At 37.0% G+C, this 19403-nt stretch overlaps 1 long non-coding RNA gene across 1 annotated transcript in view; it reads left to right on the plus strand.

The window, feature by feature from the left end:
* Nucleotides 1–6696: 6696 nt before the first annotated feature.
* Nucleotides 6697–19403, plus strand: part of LOC137574986 (uncharacterized) — an 81817-nt gene continuing 69110 nt past the window's right edge. The window contains exon 1 of the long non-coding RNA XR_011032104.1: nt 6697–6835. This is a non-coding gene — a long non-coding RNA (uncharacterized lncRNA). The remainder of the gene's footprint in view (nt 6836–19403) is intronic.

Below are 19403 nucleotides of genomic sequence, written 5' to 3' on the forward strand. Positions count from 1 at the left end.
TTTCTGAAACCTTAATATTCTTGAAAACATTGCCAAATACGAATTCCTCCATAACTAAAACTTTTTTGCTCGACACTCGTTCGTCGTGCCATATGCAATACAGTGAGCGCTTGATGACCGACAATTCACCTAAAAAGCTAAACAGTTTTAATATATAGTCGTATATGGTTATCATTTTGAAAATGTTTGTACTACAAGGACTTGCACTATACATATATATAAAAATTAGGCTGAATCCGTTTGAATATCGTTTGTTATCGACCACACAAACTCAAAAACTACATTTCAAATCACTACTTTCATTTACTTCAATGTCTTATTTACACGTAAAAAGACAGGTCACACACATACAGTATTACGTAGTACATACCTTATATAAATGATTTAAATAGATATTGACACACTAAAGCTTAATACATTTATTAATTAAATGGATTCAAAAACGCCACAAAATGCAGAAATTTTGTCGGGCCACGTGCTAAACATATGCCGACTTGGAAAGCTCGCAGCTGATCAGTAGTGCATCTAATAACTCTCACGATAACTTTTTGTCAGCTTTGACAAGTGTTGCCAAATTAGGAGGAAAAAAAATAAACGCATTTTAAATAAGTTAAATTTGACTTATATCCCGCTAGATTGCTCAGTAGGCTCACTGTGCGCCCTCTGGTTTTTACACCATACACCAATAGGGTGAAATGGTATATTAAAGTCGCCAAAACGTATGTAACAGGCAGAAGGAAGGGTCTCCGACCCCATAAAGAAACAGTGACTATGATCAATATCTTGGTTATTTCCTTATTGTAGGCCATTCTTTCGCAAAAAAGTTGCAAGGGTACACAAACTTTGTCAGTTGCACTTTATTTGTTATGGTAGACAAAAGACAAGGGTGACTCGTAGTTTTTATTCTTTTATCTGATTGCTTTTTTTGATGCTTACGAACTGACGCTCTGCTCGCAAACATACTAGTCAGAGAGATAAATATTCGAACCGAGAGCATATTAAAGAAGCTAACATCGGCTATGCCGAAGTTTATATACCCTTGCAGTCCTTTCCTGCAACTCGATTCATCAATATACAAACAAAACAATTTTACTCTTTTTACTACAATTTATTCTTCTTCTTTCCTCATTCCCTAAGCAAAGCAACTCACGCATACACATACAGTTCATGTAGCGTTGCGTCTGTGTGTGTGCATGTGCTCTGTTGATGACGTATGACGTAGTAGACAGCAAGAAGCGCTGCCGGCAGAGCTGGAAGCAGAGCAGCGATTATTATATTGACTGTAACTTGTGTTATATTTACCCGATCCAATTCAAATTTTGGGATCTGGGGTTTTATATCTAATATTATCACATATGTTTCATAGCGATACTCCAATTTTTATGAAAATGTCTGATCTGGAGCTATATGATATAGTAGTCCGATCCTGATAATTCTCATACATGATCTCCGCCAGATAATAAAAAGCACAGAATTTCAGCCCGATATCTCTTAAGGTAAAAGGTAAAGTAAAACGCATACGCACCGACGGACGGACGGACAGACGGACATGGCTATATCGACTCAGCTTCTCATGCTGATCAAGGATATATATACTTTATGGGGTCGGAAACGTCTCCTTATATGCGTTACAAACATCTGACCAATTTTATAATACCTTCTGCAAGGGTATAAAAAGAGAGGCTTCTAATCTGATTACGGGATAAAGAAAATTGTAATCAGAGCATAGGATTCGAAAAGTTTTATGCAAAAAATGCTTCTCATATACTCTAAGGACCTTTTGTGTACGCTTAGAAAGATATTAAAAAATCCAATCAAGTACTTATAACTTATAACTTATATTGAAGTATGATTATCAAGGTCAAATTTTCAAATGCTTTAGGCATGGTAGACAGTTTGGAAATACCCACGTAGTTCAAGGCATCGGACTTTTTGCCATTTTTATGCAGAGGAATAATAAATGATTCCTTTCAAATATAGATGTGTAGATGTGAATAGAAGAGTCAATAACCTAAGTATTGCAATACTTAGAGCCTCTGCAAAAAACCTCAATACGATTTTTTTTTTTAGATCTTTAACTAGTAACTCGATTTTACGGTCTTCAAGTTATATAACTCACGTGAAAGACAAGGGCCGCAAGTGGGACGCAAACATCAAAAAACGACTGAGGAATTTTAATTCAAGAGGGAAATAGAAGAGATCATAGCCATGCAAGGTTACAGACATGTTCAATTATTAATTTAAAAAATTTCAGTAAGTTTAGTAAAGTTTGTTTGCGAAAACATCCGGTGTAGCCATTGAGTTAGTGACGTTAGAACTAACCCCTAGAGGAAGGTCAATGGTTACAGCCAGGGTTGCGTGGAAGTTGTCTTCAGAGATAACTAAGGTATCAGTCCTGGAAACATCGCAGTTGGAAGAATCTAACACAAATACTAGGTCTAGTGATCTGTCACGACTATTCCGGACAGGATTTATTTGAGCTTGGGATAACTCAAGGAGACCATCTATGAAACAATGTGACGATGACAGCAACAGTAATAAAGAATCATTTGAAACGGACTTAGGTGGAATATACAATCATGTAATATAGGCTCAGAAAGAATTTAAACACAAACAAATTCAATCTCCTGATTGGAAGACTGGACAATTTCAGACGAAAACGCTGAATCAACAGCGATCAAAACACCACCACCATTACGGATAGTCCGAGCATGACTACATGTTAAATATTTTGAAGTGAAAATTGAAGCATCGGCAATATCAGGCTTTAGACAAGTTTCAACAAGGATATGAAAGTAAAAATTGAACTATCTACAAAGAGTCTAGAGGGTTTAGACTTTAGTCCCTGTACATTCTGATAGGCCAGAGTAAGGGAAGAAGTTAGTTTTTTGACTCGCCAACAAGTGCCGAGTTGCCAGAAGGAACGTTGTTTGCAGAGGCAGGTAATAGGCTAATAGGAGGCCGATGCTTCTTTTTTATTGTATACTCTTTTACAATAAGGTGTTCTGGCCAAATATCTTTATGACATATTTGGGCAAAAAGATGTTTAAAGGAGGAAATGTTCGAGTATATGAAAAGAGTCATTGTCGGAAGCCGGAAGTGGTAGAGATTGATGTGACGACGGACTGAGGGACGCGACCAAAAACCTGTTACGTGTCGGAGATTCAATCAAAAGTTTAGAACTTCTGAGTTGAACTTCCATCGCCGCATCACGATCTTTAAGCCACGACACGAACCAGCACAATTAAAGTGCATTATATAGTTAACAGCCAACAGTAAAGAAACTCTTCGCTGGTCTTGCTGGGATTATTGCAATAATATTTACAACAGACCGACAATATTAAAAAATGAAGCAAGTCGACTCGTCGACTTGGGTATACCATACACCAAGTGAAACAAATATTTCAAATTTCGAAAACCAAATGTATGTCTATTGTTTTTACATGTTTCATAGTATGTGCTATCTCGCTCACTCTACGAACACACGAGCACTCTAGCGCCGCCACTAGCCAACGGCCAATTTTGGCCTTGTGGACCGCTTAGTAAAATACGTTCATACGCATATTTTACATGTTTCTAGTCCGATTTCAATAAAATTTGGTGGTTTTGTAGAAATAGATAAGATTAATTAGTCTGCCGAATTTGAATGCGATAGTCGAAAAACTACAGGAGAAAATCGGTTTTTTCTTAATTATAGAGGCGGAAGTGGGCGTGGCAAAATATGAAAATATATATACTCTGCGCGCATACTAAGCCAGTATACATACTAAATTTGGTGACTTTAGCTTTGTTCGTTTTTGATAAAATCAGTTTTGTTTAATTTGCGGGGGCGAAAGTGGGCGTGGGAAAATTTTTAAATAGCCAGTTTCTGCGCGTCTATTAAACTAGTCTGCATACCAAATTTGATGTCTCTAGCTATTACACTTTTTAAGAAAAACAGTTTTATGTGATTCCTGGGGGCGTAAGGGGCGTGGCAAAAAGTTTGAAGAATTAATTTCTGCGCGCTAACTAAACGGGTACACAAACTAAATTTGATGTCTCTAGCTGTTATACTTTTTAAGAAAAATAGTTTTATGTGATTCCTGGGCGCGTAAGGGGCCGTGGCCGAAATTCCAATTAACTCTATATATGTACATAATACACGAGTATACATACCAAATTTGGTGGCTCTAGCTCTTATAGTCTCCGAGATCTGCGTGTTCATACGGACAGACGGACATGGCTAGATCGACTCTGCTGTTCATCCTGATCAAGAATATGTATACTTTAAAGGGTCGGAGAAGCTTCCTTCTGCCTGTTCCATACATTTTGGCGACTTTAATATACCATTTCACCCTATGGGTGTATGGTATAAAAATTGGTTTATCAAAATCAAATTATAAATCAATATGTAAATAAAAAGGGAAAAATGTAAAGAGAGGCATATACAAACTTAAGCAAAAGTTAACTGCAATATGCAAATAAAAAAAAACAACAAAGTAAGAAAATATTTTTTGTATTAAAACACACAACAAGAAAAACTTGTTAACGCAAGCACGATCAAAATGGAAAACAAAACAATAGAGAGCACAAACATCACACAACCAATAACAAAATGTGAACTGTAAATTGAAAGCGCGAGTGGGAGCAAAAAACAGGAACAAATTAAAAACCAGAGGGCCGGGGCTAACTTCGACCGCGTTTGTATACCCTTGAAACTTTTTTGGTAACTCTTTCCTTACCTATGTATTAGCCATCAATGTGAAAGAACGTTCTATCTAAAAAGGCTTATGTTTGCGAAAGAATGGCCTACAATCTTAGCATGGGAAATAACCAAGATATTGATCAAAGTCACTGTTTTCCACCGATCGTTCCTATGGGAGCTATATGATATAGTCACCCGATCTTTATCAAATTCGGCACAGTCATTAACAGATATATTAAACTAACAAATGTTTAGTTTGAAAGCAATCGCGTTTAAAGAAACGAAGTTATTTACAAAAGTCACTGCTTTCTACCGATCGTTCCTATGGGAGCTATATGATATAGTCCGATCTTAACCGATCTTAATTATTTTTGGCACAGACGTTTATAGGCGTAATAAATAATAACACTGTGATAGTCGAAAAAAAGACATGGCAAAATTCGATGGTTTCACCCTATTTCGGGTCCTGCGAATCGAACTGCGTCATTAGTTTTTTAAGTTATCACGATGGTTTCATACAAAATTTTTTGCGGAAGTTTTTCATCAAAGTTGCCATTTTTTCGTAAAGGATGTTTTTTTCATTTGCTTCTAACTTCTAAAATATTCATTTTTTTTAAAAAAGCAAAGTTTCTTAGAATTGAAAGAGCTACAAATGTTGGGAAGTTATCTAGCCTCTAAATCCGTCCGTTCCCGAGCATTGGGACAAAATGTAAAAATAATCGAATCTTGACCAAATTTTTTTATGTTTTCTTTCTCGCATTTTGCTAAAATTGATATTATTCCATTTGAAGCTTGATCATTATATGAGAATTTATTTTGCTCAATGGCAGCAGAAGAGACACCAGACCTATCAAATTTACGATTTATAATATAACCACATAATCAAATTGAATTTTTTTTTAGATATGTTAACAAAATTAAACTAACTGTAGTTCTTTAGTTTTTGAAAAATAACAACATTTGTAGCTCTTTCAATTCTAAGAAACTTTGCTAAAGAAAGTTTTTAAAAAAAATGAATATTTTAGAAGTTAGAAGCAAATGAAAAAAACATCCTTTTCGAAAAAATGGCAACTTCGATGAAAAACTTCCGCAAAAAATTTTGTATGAAACCATCGTGATAACTTAAAAAACTAATGATGCAGTTCGATTCGCAGGACCCGAAATAGGGTGAAAGCATCGAATTTTGCCATGTCTTTTTTTTTTTTTGAAAAAAACTATCACAGTGTAATCAGAAAAGTCACTGTTCGTGACTTTGGCGTTTGTATGGGAGCTATATGATAAAGTAGTCTGATCCGGCTGAATCCGAGATATACAACCCCTGCAGTATATAAAAGCCTACATGCAGCTCTTACGGTCTAGGAGGAGTTTGCGTTGATCCAGACGGACGGACGGACATGGCTATTTGAACTCGTCTCGTCGTGCTGATCACGAATATATATACTTTGTATGGTCGGAGTTGCTTCGTTCTAGGCATTGCACACTTCTGACCAAAATTAATATACCCTTTTTGCATAACAAAGCTAACTCCGTTTCTGTGTTTTCCCTGTTATTTTTCAGTTCTAGATGGAAGATTTTGAATACGTTGACGGCAAAAAAAGAAATGGTTCTTTTGACAAAATCAAATGTGGATCGAATTTATATAACCCAGATGATTTCAAAATGGCATTGAAATTATTCAAAAGTAAAATATATTCAAATAGTCAAAATGTGCCTTTGGATATATCCTGCTTTGACGATGACACGTTTTTAAGTCGATTTTTGTTTGCGAATGATGGCAGTATAGTTAATGCGCATCAGCAATTTGTAAAATATTTTAAGTTTAAAGGCCAAAATAAAAGTTGGCTAAAGAATATGACCATATTCGACAATAAGATAGAGTTGTCACTTCGAGATGGAAATCCCAGAGTTCTTAAAAGTCGGGATAGAAAAGGCAGAAAAATAATTACATTTATGGCAGCTAATTGGATTCCTCAAAAATACACTTTGCTGGACTTATATCGATCATTTTTATTAACAATAGACAAACTATTAGATAATGTGGAGAATCAAGCTCTTGGTTTTGTGGTTATTGTGGACTGGACAAACGTCACTATGAATCAAGCTCGATATTTAACACCAACAATTGTAAAACTTATGATTCATGGATTACAGGTAATTTTTACATCATACTTATAATTATAGTAAATATTTACTTTATCCCTTTTCCTACTCGATTCATTTATGGCGAATGGTTAGGGTTAACGGTGGATGTGAAATTCCGATTTCCACAGTCACCATCTACCATGTTTCTGTAGGCCTATGCCTATGTTTTTTTTGTAATTTCATTTATCCAACTAACAGGCAACATACAAACAGTATACGTACAACACAATAAAATACAATAGAATGACGAAAATCTGCTGCGGAATGGTCGAAAGATAATTCTTCACATCACCCGTATTGGTTTATGGTTGTGACTCCAAGCATAGGAGATAGTTCTGAACACGCAGCAGACTCCGAGTGCGCTAGTGCGATGCTGCCTGTTGGTATCTTATATAACTTTCTGTCTTCGCTGCCTCTGCGTACACCTGTGCCGCCGACCGATTCAAGCAAAGGATTGCGTCATAAAAGGGGCCCCAGAACGGAGACTTAAAGTATCCCTACAAAAACTGAATATATGGATTTGACGTTAGTTATACAAATCTAAAGTTGCCTGTTTTCGAAAAAGCTCTAAATAATTGCGACAACAAAGTTGTATAGTGCATCCAAAATACATCCCCAGTTGGCTGTTATGAATGCATTTCTAACATCCAATCCGTGGCAATCAGACAATATTTCTATGTCCCGGGTCTAGTGTGACTTCGCTATGGAAATAATATTCCCTTGACTATAGAGCTGATTTGCTATGCCCCTAGAGTGTGCTGCCAGTTTGCATAAAAGAGCTTTACGACTATTTTATGGGCTTTCTTAGGTTGAATGTTACGAACGTACGCATGTGACATCTCGAACGTGACATTCTTTGAATCATACATTTAAAACAAAATTTTAAGTGAACAAATACAAATAAAACGGACACACAATTAGAATATGATTAATTACGAAAACTACGTGCTAAATGTGACAGAATAGAGATTTAAAAAAAAAGAGAGGCTTCTAATCTGATTACGGGATAAAGAAAATTGTAACCAGAGCATAGGATTCGAAAAGATTTATGCAAAGAATAGTTAGAAACACAGTGTCTTAAGGATAGAGGAATAAAATTTCTGGTAGGTCTACGGCGTACGGTAGGTTTAACTGGTTCAATATCTAGAGTCTATTTCACATATTAAAAGTTTATGAATAAAGATAGCACCAAGCATTACTCTACGATTAATTAAAATTGAAGATTGACTAAAAGAAGCCTACTGGCATTGACATTGCGATCCCAATTTAGATAGCGACGAACACAAAGCAGAAATTGCTTTTGAACAGATTCAATTTTATTTTGGTGCTTCTCATATTAAGGTGACCATATGCAAGATCCGTACTCTAAGATAGGACGGATTAATGAAGTGTACAGAATTATGGTTGTGTACGGATAGTCAAATTACTTTGACAATCGTTTTATAACCCAAGAACTCTAATAGCTTTACTAACAGTGGTGGAAATATGAGGATTCAAGTTAATTTATGGTCCAAAGGAACACCTAAGTTTTTGATGATATCTAACCACTCCTAGGAAGTGTCTTTAAGATAATAAGTTGCCAAGTATGGAGTGCATCTGTATAAAACAATCATTTTACATTTAGATCCATTGAAATTTAAAAGGCTGCTCTTACATGACCTGAGGTACTCCAGAGGTCACATGAATGGTCTTAGGAAATGAAGACTTAAATAGGACCTTTTGTGTATGCTTAGAAAGATATTAAAAAATCCAATTAAGTAAAAGGCTCGGTATGGCAGTTGCGTTTAACTTATATTGAAGTATGATTTGGAAATACCCTCGTAGTTCAAAGCCTCGGACTTTTTGCCGTTTCTATGCAGAGGAATAATATATGCTTCCTTCCAAATATACGTAAAAGCGGAAGATGTGAATGCAGTGTCAATAACCTAAGTATTGCATTACATAGAGCCTCTGCAAAAAACCTCAATACGATTTTTTTTTTTAATCTTTAACTAGTAACTCGATTTTACGGTCTTCAAGTTATATAACTCACGTTAAAGACAAGGGCTGCAAATGGGATGCAAATTCAAGAGAGAAATAGAAGAGATCATAGCCATGCAAGGTTACAGACATGTTCAATTATTAATTTAAATGAAGCAAGTAAGTCGACTCGTCGACTTGGGTATACCATACACCAAGTGAAACAAATATTTCAAATTTCGAAAACCAAATGTATGTCTATTGTTTTTACATGTTTCATAGTATGTGCTATCTCGCTCACTCTATGAACACACGAGCACTCTAGCGCCGCCACTAGCCAACGGCCAATTCTGGCCTTGTGGACCGCTTAGTAAAATACGTTCATACGCATATTTTGCATGTTTCTTGTCCGATTTCAATAAAATTTGGTGGTTTTGTAGAAATAGATAAGATTAATTAGTCTGCCGAATTTAAATGCGATAGTCGAAAAACTACAGGAGAAAATCGGTTTTTTCTTAATTATAGAGGCGGAAGTGGGCGTGGCAAAATATGAAAATATATATACTCTGCGCGCATACTAAGCCAGTATACATACTAAATTTGGTGACTTTAGCTTTGTTCGTTTTTGATAAAATCAGTTTTGTTTAATTTGCGGGGGCGAAAGTGGGCGTGGAAAAATTTTTAAATAGCCAGTTTCTGCGCGTCTATTAAACTAGTCTGCATACCAAATTTGATGTCTCTAGCTATTACACTTTTTAAGAAAAATAGTTTTATGTGATTCCTGGGGGCGTAAGGGGGCGTGGCCGAAATTCCAATTAACTCTATATATGTACATAATACACGAGTATACATACCAAATTTGGTGGCTCTAGCTCTTATAGTCTCCGAGATCTGCGTGTTCATACGGACGGACGGACGGACGGACAGACGGACATGGCTAGATCGACTCTGCTGTTCATCCTGATCAAGAATATGTATACTTTATAGGGTCGGAGAAGCTTCCTTCTGCCTGTTACATACATTTTGGCGACTTTAATATACCATTTCACCCTATGGGTGTATGGTATAAAAATTTCATTAAGTTTAGTAAAGTTGTCTTCAGAGATAACTAAGGTATCAGTCCTGGAAACATCGCAGTTGGAAGAATCTAACACAAATACTAGGTCTAGTGATCTGTCACGTCTATTCCGGACAGGATTTATTTGAGGAACACTGGACAATTTCAGACGAAAACGCTGAATCAACAGCGATCAAAACACCACCACCATTACGGATAGTCCGATCATGTCTACATGTTAAATATTTTGAATTGAAAAGAAACTCTTCTCTGGTCTTGCTGGGATTTTTGCAATAATATTTACAACAGACCGACATTATTAAAAAAAAATTGGTTTATCAAAAACAAATAATAAACCAATATGTAAATAAAAAGGAAAAAATGTAAATGTTAAGAGAGGCATATACAAACTTAAGCACAAGGTAACTGCAATATGCAAAAAAAAAAAAAAAAACTAAATAAGAAAATATTTTCTTTTGTATTAAAACACACAACAAGAAAAACTTGAAGTGTCGTTTATTAATAATGTTTTTGGGTCTCTACATTTAGTCTGTCTGTTATAATCGAATTAATGCATGTGTGTATGTATGTTTTATGTATGTATGATGATTTCTGGGAACAGGAAAAAGTCGATGCCACGTCTTCTTTCCTGAGTTTCGTTCCCAAATTTAGTGACCAGGGTGTTGGGTTGGGAACTTCTCCTTTCCCAAAATGAAGCAAATGCGTTTAGAAAGGGGTGTCAGGGTGGATGCCGCTGATTTTCCTTGTGTGACTTGGGCTTGTTCATCGGACCGTCGTTGTCCACTTCCAACGCAACACAAAAGGATCTAATGCAGGGCCCGGCACAAAGAGAGCGCTAGAAAAATGTAGTTGTATGTGTGCACATGCTTGTCTGCGTTTGTTGCTTTACACTGCGCAAACTGAAAGTTGACAAAATTTTGCCTCAAATCAAGAAAACGAGTACAGCAGCTAAACTGATGCAAGAGAAAGATAAAAAAACAAAGTAGCGATCAATTTTTTCATGTGTCATCTCTCAACAAAGCGACATAGACCTGCTTGCGTCGAAATGCTGAGGAAAACTAAATCCATCTTGATTTTTTTGTGTGAGGACTTCGGCAGCCGTTCGGTTACACGCATACGACGAGCCGAACGTGTTCGTCCCCCGGGGGATATGAGTGCCTGGCTCTGATCTAATGGTATGCTGAAAAGTTAATTTTCCTAGTTGTTTTGGTAGCATTTTATGTTACAAATTTTTTTTCAAATGTTTAAACATATGCTGTATTTTGTTTACAATGCATTTGGGTACAATGAATGACATACATATACCGTAAAAAGCAAAGATTATACTAATTATTATTTTGTTGTTCGCCTTATTTTAGATTTATGGATTTTTTGTAAGCGTGTGATGATAAGTGTTTTACCATTATCTCGTAAGACTTTATGTTTAGGAAATCTTGGCGTTAACTTATTTCTGCGGTTTTTTTTTCGAAATATGCTTTCATTAGTTGATAAGGGGGCTGCGGATTTCCGAGCTTCGTTAAGTTTATCAAGTTTGCTTTTAGTATTTTTATGTAAAATCTCTTTTACCTCTTGGTATAATTTTAATTGAAAAAAATTTAATTTTTGTAAATATTCATTATTAGTGTCGTATTTATTTGTTTGTTCAAATATAGGTGTGCGTCCAGTGAAAAGTTCAAAAGGTGTGTATTTTGTAGATGAATGTATAGCGTTATTGTACGTGAGAAATGTTTCCGAAAGAGTTTCTTCGTGTTTGTTAATCTGCTTATTTTTCTTTTTTTAATTCTGTGATTATTCTATGGGTTTCAGTAAGTGTCGTAATCGTTCTACTGGAGAGTTGCTGGATGACTGGATGGATGAAGGAAGTTATATGACATTGGATGTTGTATTGACTACAGAAATCTTTAAATATACTGCCAGAAAATTCCGCACCGTGGTCATAAACAATTTTTTTAGGTATTCCAAAAAGACTGAACAAATTTTTCATGGCGGTAACGACGTTTATGCAGGTCCTGTTGTTTTTGTTTATCGTGTATATGTCTATATGGACTATGTCCATTGGTTTGCAAGGAGTTTCTGGTACTTCAAAAGGTGGTTTCTGCGGCTGTCTATCGTATTTAAGTGTGAGCCAAATTTCACAACCCTTTATTATTTGCGCTATTATGCTTTTCATATGTGGAAAGTACACTTTTCTTTAAAGGTGCATTAATGTTTCATCAATATTTTTTTCTTGATCGGTATTAGTGATATCATCTAAAAGAGTTGTACACCTAAGCAATTTAAATAATTTATTGTGAGAAAAATGTTTAGAAAACACATATAGTACTATTGGAAAATACTGTCTGATGAGTAAAGTGCTAATGTCCTGTTAATCTTTAAAAATTTTTTTAGAATGTCTACTGATATGAATGATACTGTACTATCTAAGTTAAGTCTAGGTTTTGCGATTGTTCGCCTTAATTTGTTTTTAAAGGGAGTAGAAACCTGGTAAGAAGCAGGAGAACCTTCAGCTAAAACAATCTGCAAATTAAAATCATTAAGTGGTTTTTCGACAATTATTTTGCTTGATGAAAGATTATACAGAGAAGATGTTATTTTGTTATTTGAAAAATTTGCGACATCTATATTGTTAACGCTAATATCTGCAACTACGTTCTGAGAGAATTTTTTGGTTTGAAATTCGTATTCGTATTCTAGTAATTGTAGTTTCTAACGGGCGACCTTGTCGTTGGTTGAAAATGGTCCTGTGTTCCATGTTAATAGTTTGTGGTCTGAAACTAAAATAAATTTTTTTCTGAATAAGTAGGGCCTGAAGTGTTTTTGCCCAATGGACTGCAAGCATTTCTTTTTCTGTAGCTGAATACGGGTTTCTTCATCAGATAATGGGCGACTGGCGTAAGAAATAGGTTTTGCGCTTCTAGATAATTTTTGGGATAAAACAGCGCCGATGGCATAATTGCTTTCATCAGTAGTGAATATAAAGGGTTCTTTAAAGTTTGGGTAGGTCAATATTGGATTATTACAAAGTGATGTTGTGTTACAGAATTCAAATGCTTTAAAGTATTTGTCATCAATCGTTACTGATTTTGTACCTATTAATTGTTGTGTTAATGGCTTTGTTACGCGGGCAAAGTCTTTAATAAATTTTCTATAATAACCAAGGAGACCAAGAAAGGATTTAATTTGTCTCCTGTTTTTTTTGGGAACTCCTGAATGGATTTTATCTTATTTGGGTTAGGTTTGACCCCATCTTGAGTTACAATATGACCTAGAAAATTAACCTCTCTCCGAAGGAAGTCAGATTTTGCGATTTGCAGCTTAAGATTAGCGGATCTGAGTCTATCAAATACTTGTCTTATATCAATCAGGTGTTTTTGCAGAGATGGTGAAAAAATTATAATGTCGTCTAGGTATAATAAACAAATGGAACCTACTAGATCTCTAAGGACATGGTCCATTACTCTTTGGAACGTCGCAGGTGCATTCTTCAACCCGAACGGCATACGGATGAAAAGTGGCCACCTTCGACAGTAAAAGCAGTTTTGCTCCTATCTGCTTGGTTCATTTCAATCTGGTGAAATCCTCTAGCTAAATCAAGAGTTGAGAAATAATTAGATTTACCAAATTGTTGTAAAATCTCATTTATATTTGGAATTGGATAACGGTCTGAAATTGTTTTTTCGTTAAGTTTAATCTAAAACTAATCTCCATTTCTGCGTTTCAGAAGAGTTCGATTTTTTTGGAACTACCCAAACAGGGGCGCTCCAAGGCGAATAACTGTTTTTAATTATTTTTTGCTTTAGCATTGAGTCTATTTGGTCTTTTACTTCTTTCTTTAAGGCGTAGGGATATCGATATGATTTAACAAAAATTGGCGTGTCGTCAATTGTGCGTATATAATGTTTAATACCGCTGGTAAATGTTAGTTTTTGATTGTCGTCATAAAAAAGGTCTGTGTACTTGCTACAGAGTTGCATTAATGCAATTTTTTCTTCGGAGTTTAGGTGATCGGTTTTTAATTTGGTAACGTATTTGTGGACATGTGACTTTGATTGTCCGAATTCATATTGTATATTTCAATATAGTGATTTTGATCATAGGGTATGGTTTCTAATGGCTGTTCTAAATATAATTGCTGATCTTCGAGTGAATTATTTACGATTACCATCTTGCTATATCGGTTAGTTAACCGAATTCAGTTGAATTGTATAGTCCTTTTGAAATCTCTAAGTGCTTATTATACATTATCTATTGAGAGTAGAAATTGCCTTCCTTCATCCGGACCGGAAGGGTTATTAAAGATTTTGAAGAATCTGGGATAATATGTACTTCAGTTACTGGGTTGTCTTGTAAACAAATTTTCAAACATGATTTTGGAGTTTCTAAACAAAAACAGTACAGATTAATATTGGCCTTTAACTTTCTATGGACATCCATCCCAAGCAAACCTTTGTGGGTGAAAATCGAAAAGAAGTAAGTCTACCTTAATGAACAAATATTAAACTCTTTAAGTGATTGAATCGTGTTTTTTTTTTTTATGACGTGTTGGTTCAACACTGACTGTACAGTTATAGGGTTATCAAGAGTTTTGCGATCGACATTGCTCACTATGGTTGGACTTATAAATAAATTTGTGGAACCTGAATCTATTAAGAATTTTATGGGTTGAGTTGTAACGGAATTAATCCATATAAAAGGGAGTGTCGATCCGTGTGATTTTTTCGTTAAGTACCCTGTTGGTTCTCGGAGGCAGTTTCGAAAAAATTCCTGCGTCATTAATATTACAAAGTTCAGTTGAAGATTGCTGCTCATTGATATTGTGTAATTGGTTCCTAGTTGGGCCTGTTGAATTGAAAGGATTTACAGATGAATTTATATTATGGTAGTTATTATTAGCCTGATTGTTAATGTTAGGCTGAGAAATGGTTGAATTATTTCTAAATAACTGGCTTCGATTGTTAGAATAGGGGTTGTTGTTTGTTTGATTTCTTATGTTTTGGGGGCGTAAGTATGGTTGTGCTCGAAAATTCTGGCTAGTATTTGGTTTTTGCAAATAGAAGGTCTTTTCGACACGTCAATGTTCATAGGTTTTCTTGATATTTTGTGGCTTTTTTTGATTTTATTAAAGTTTTAAGGGGTTCTCATAGATTAATTAAAAAGGTATTCAAGCATATCTCGATTGTTAGAATAGGGGTTGTTGTTTGTTTGATTTCTTATGTTTTGGGGGCGTAAGTATGGTTGTGCTCGAAAATTCTGGCTAGTATTTGGTTTTTGCAAATAGAAGGTCTTTTCGACACGTCAATGTTCATAGGTTTTCTTGATATTTTGTGGCTTTTTTGATTTTATTAAAGTTTTAAGGGGTTCTCATAGATTAATTAAAAAGGTATTCAAGCATATCTCGTCATATAATTTTGGTTTGTCAGTTGAGTTTTGATTTGTGTTTTGTAAAATGTCTGTCAATTGTGATCTCATTTTTGGGAAAGTTTTGTAAATCGCGAATAAGCATAGCTTTGCTTTTCTTGCTACCATAATGCTGGATGAGATTAGCCTTGATGTCATCCCAGATGAGTGCAGTATTGGATAGTTTTAAGGCGTCATTAGCTCTACCTACGATTATGTTCCTGATGGCGCTGAACAGAAGGGAGCTGTATGGTGTCTGGTCAGTTCCTCTGATCAATGTGATGACTTCTTCCACATTGACAATGAAGTCTTGCAGTTTATTAGGGATGCCGTCAAAAGTAGGTAGCTCCTTGATAAAGGCAAGGATGTCAGTTGGATTTAAAGATGTTGGGTTGTTGGCTATGCTGCTTATTGTAGGCGTAACGTTTGGAGTCGATATAGTTGTGTGTGGGTGAATGAAGTGGATCTTTACAAATGAGTCTTGCCGTTCGTCTGGCAGATGTTCTTTTTGTGGCTGCTTTGAATGTAGATGTTTTTGGCATTTATGTTGACGTGATTTTTCGCATACACACATACACATGCATGTACACATGCAAATACATACAGTGCAGAAAACCTGGCGAACAGTATTATGCATAGCATTGAGACAGCCTGCAACGCTAGCATGACACGACGAAAACTTTTTAAACGCCCCTATGCGGCTGTACATTGGTGGTGCGACAATATAGCGACAGCCAGACGAGCGTGTTTCCGTGCGCGGCGACTATTTCAGCGTTCAAGAGGTACAGAAAGTTTTGAATCTCTAAGGCTTGAATACCACAGCAAACGGCTGGAACTAAAGCATGCAATCAAAAATAGCAAAAGAGAATGCTTCCTGCGTCTTTGCGATTCTGCCGAGCACGATCCCTGGGGAAAGGCATACCAGACCGTGGTCAAACGCGTTGATGTCGGGAAAACATCAATACCATCTGATGCAGCGAGCCTGAATCAAATCGTCAGCTCACTTTTCCCACAAAAACAGGTCCAGCTACCACTGGCAACTCGAAGCAGTGAGATAGAAATAACAGCGTGCACGAAAACAGAACTGTTGGAAATCGTCAACAAATTAAATAATAAGAAAGCTCCTGGACCCGACGGCATCCCGAACAGAGCTTTAAGGCTGGCAGTTAACCTGCACCCTGATGTGTTCATAAAAATGTACAATGCATGCCTGAGAGAAGGAACCTTTCCATCCAGATGGAAAAGGCAGAACCTGGTGCTCCTACCAAAACCCGGCAAGCCCCCCGGCGAAGCCTCATCGTATAGGCCTATCTGTCTTCTGGACACAGCAGGAAAAATATTGGAATCGCTCAAAGCGCGTAGGCTCAACAAGGCTATTGAGCAAGGAGGTGGACTTTCTCCTAACCAATACGGATTTAGAAAGGCAAGATCGACGATAGACGCGATAAGCACAGTTGTGGACACAGCCAGAGACGCCATATCTGGTAACAGACGGAAAGGGGGAACCAAACAATACTGTATGGTGGTGACGCTCGACATCAGAAACGCATTTAACTCGGCTGAATGGAGTCGTATAATGGGCAGTCTGGCTTCTTTCGGCGTTCAGGGTAATCTGCTGCATATAGTGGACAGCTACTTCACAAATAGGCGCCTCCGATACTCGACAGTGGACGGCTCGGAGGAATATAGCATCTCTGCTGGAGTACCACAGGGTTCAGTCCTGGGCCCTCTCCTGTGGAACTCCATGTACGACGGAGTCCTCAGACTAAATTTTGATCCGGGCACACGCATAGTCGGCTTTGTTGATGATATCGCGGTGGTGGTAACGGAAAAGGAGCTTGCAGTAGCGGAACAAAAATGCAACAACGCCATTGCAACTATTGGCCGGTGGCTGTCTGTTGCAGGACTTGAATTGGCAGCCCACAAGACTGAAGCCGTTTTAATTAGCAGCAGGAAGAAAGTCGAGACCGCCTCTATAGAAGTTGGTGGCAAAACCATCACATCTAAGAGGCCCATCAAATACCTAGGTGTAATGCTGGATACACGTCTCTGCTTCCGTGAGCACTTGGAATATACGTGCCAGAAGGCACTGAGCTCTGCACGCGCGCTGGCAAGGATAATGCTCAATACAAGAGGACCCAAACAAGAGAGAAGGCTGTTGTTAACTAGCGTGACAAAATCCATTTCCCTGTACGCTGCCCCTGTTTGGGCTAGTGCGCTACGGGTGAAAAGCTACAGGCGAGGGCTGGAATCGGTCTCCAATCAGCGATCTAGTGTACGAAGCAGACGCGATGTACAGAGCGCTACACTCCACACAACCGGTGGTTGAGCGATCGCCCTTAGCCAGTATACGGCAAGAAATACGAGGCGAACATGTGGCTCATGGCAGCAACGATGGACGGAATCTGCGAAGGGCCGTTGGACTTACTGCCTTATCCCAGACCTACAACAGTGGATAGGCAGAAGTCACGGGCAAGTTACGTTTTACCTGACGCAAATTCTGAGCGGCCATGGCTGCTTCAGAGCTTATCTAAAGCGTTTCGGGCACGAGGCATCCGACGAATGCACGTGGTGCGGAGCCGGCATCGTCGAGGACGCAAGGCACATAGTATTTCACTGCCCTCGATATGAAGCACGGAGACTCGAGTTGGAGTCCAGGATCGGCACGCGCATCACAATTGAGAACCTGGTGCCTCTGATGTTAGAAAACGATCGCGCATGGGAGGCAGTGTACGAGTTTGCGGCAGCCGTCATGTTCGAACAACGGCGACTAGAGAGGCCGAGAAGGGAGGTTTAGTTTAAAAGGTTTAGTTTAAACCGGCCGCTGCGAAGCAATACCTCGCGGTAGTCCCGCAGTAGCTTGTCACACCGCCAATAACTAACTATGTACATATATGAAGTAAATGAAATATTGGTTGTAAATAAAAAATGAATATAAAAAAAAAAAAAAAAATGCATATACATACATACCCACATATATATATATAAATATATGTATATATATTAACACACATATATACATATATATTATATATATATATACATATTTATATACATATATGTTCTTTTCAAATATTTTGTAACAAACCTTTATTACGTTAATCCTCTTGATATTAAAGTGAACTTGATTCAGCACGTGAGAGCGATTCTAAATTCTTTGTTATATTTGGTGTCTTCTTCACATTTGGGGTAACTTTATTTAACAACGTGAATGTGATTCTAAATTTGTATGTCACTGTTATGGCAGCATTTGCATGTATGAATAGTATATTGTTATTAAAACTTGATGTCACGAAACTTTAAACTGAACTTCTAATTTTATCAACGTCTTTGCAACTCAAGCTCACTTTTGTAAATGAGCCTACAATAAAACGCTAATACTTATGAAAACTTCGTTTGCCAATTGCAGCACTGCTTAGAAGATTGATTTCACTAGAATTTGCCGCTTTTGCTGCTTCGTCTGCCCATCGCAGCTCAGCTATCTGATCAGTTTCGCCAGAGCGTCGTCCGATTAGTTGGTTTAGGCGAAGCCCTTTACACTAATTCAGCTGGCGCCCATGGGTATGCACACAAAAAAAGGTGGAACCTGCAGTTGCAAGCTTTGCCGTTCTTTTTTCGCTTCATGTAGTTTGAATTCTCAACTACTTTTAGCGTTGAAGATATGGTATGGCCATTACAATTGTGGATTCTTTAGCGAAGTCTGCTGATGATAGAACTTGGTGGTTCTTGAAATAGCTATACAGACAACCTGCTCACCTTTTGTGCTGCCTAGAATTTAAAATCTTACAAATAAATCAGTAAGATTGACCTGAAGCCCCGCTCAAACAAAGTTTTTTATTTTTTTTTATTTTTTTTTTTTTTTTTTTTGAGATTATTAACTTATGATTTCAGCCCATACTTTTATTAAAATATTTTTTTAAACTTATGATTGACCTCCAATTATCAGCAATTGATTCTGTAGGCCAATTTCTATGTGTATAACATGTACATGTATATATGAAAACACCGTGAGGTAAATATTGTGTGTTTTTTTTTTCTTTTTCAGCTAGTTGATCAGTTTTGCCAGAAATTGCTATCTTTTTAGCGTCGTCTGTTCAGCGTAGTTCTGCTAGCAGATCGATTTCGACCGAAACGCAATATTGT

Source organism: Drosophila tropicalis, unplaced genomic scaffold (assembly GCF_018151085.1).
Source record: "Drosophila tropicalis isolate 14030-0801.00 unplaced genomic scaffold, ASM1815108v1 contig_527, whole genome shotgun sequence".
Classification (NCBI taxonomy): domain Eukaryota; kingdom Metazoa; phylum Arthropoda; class Insecta; order Diptera; family Drosophilidae; genus Drosophila; species Drosophila tropicalis.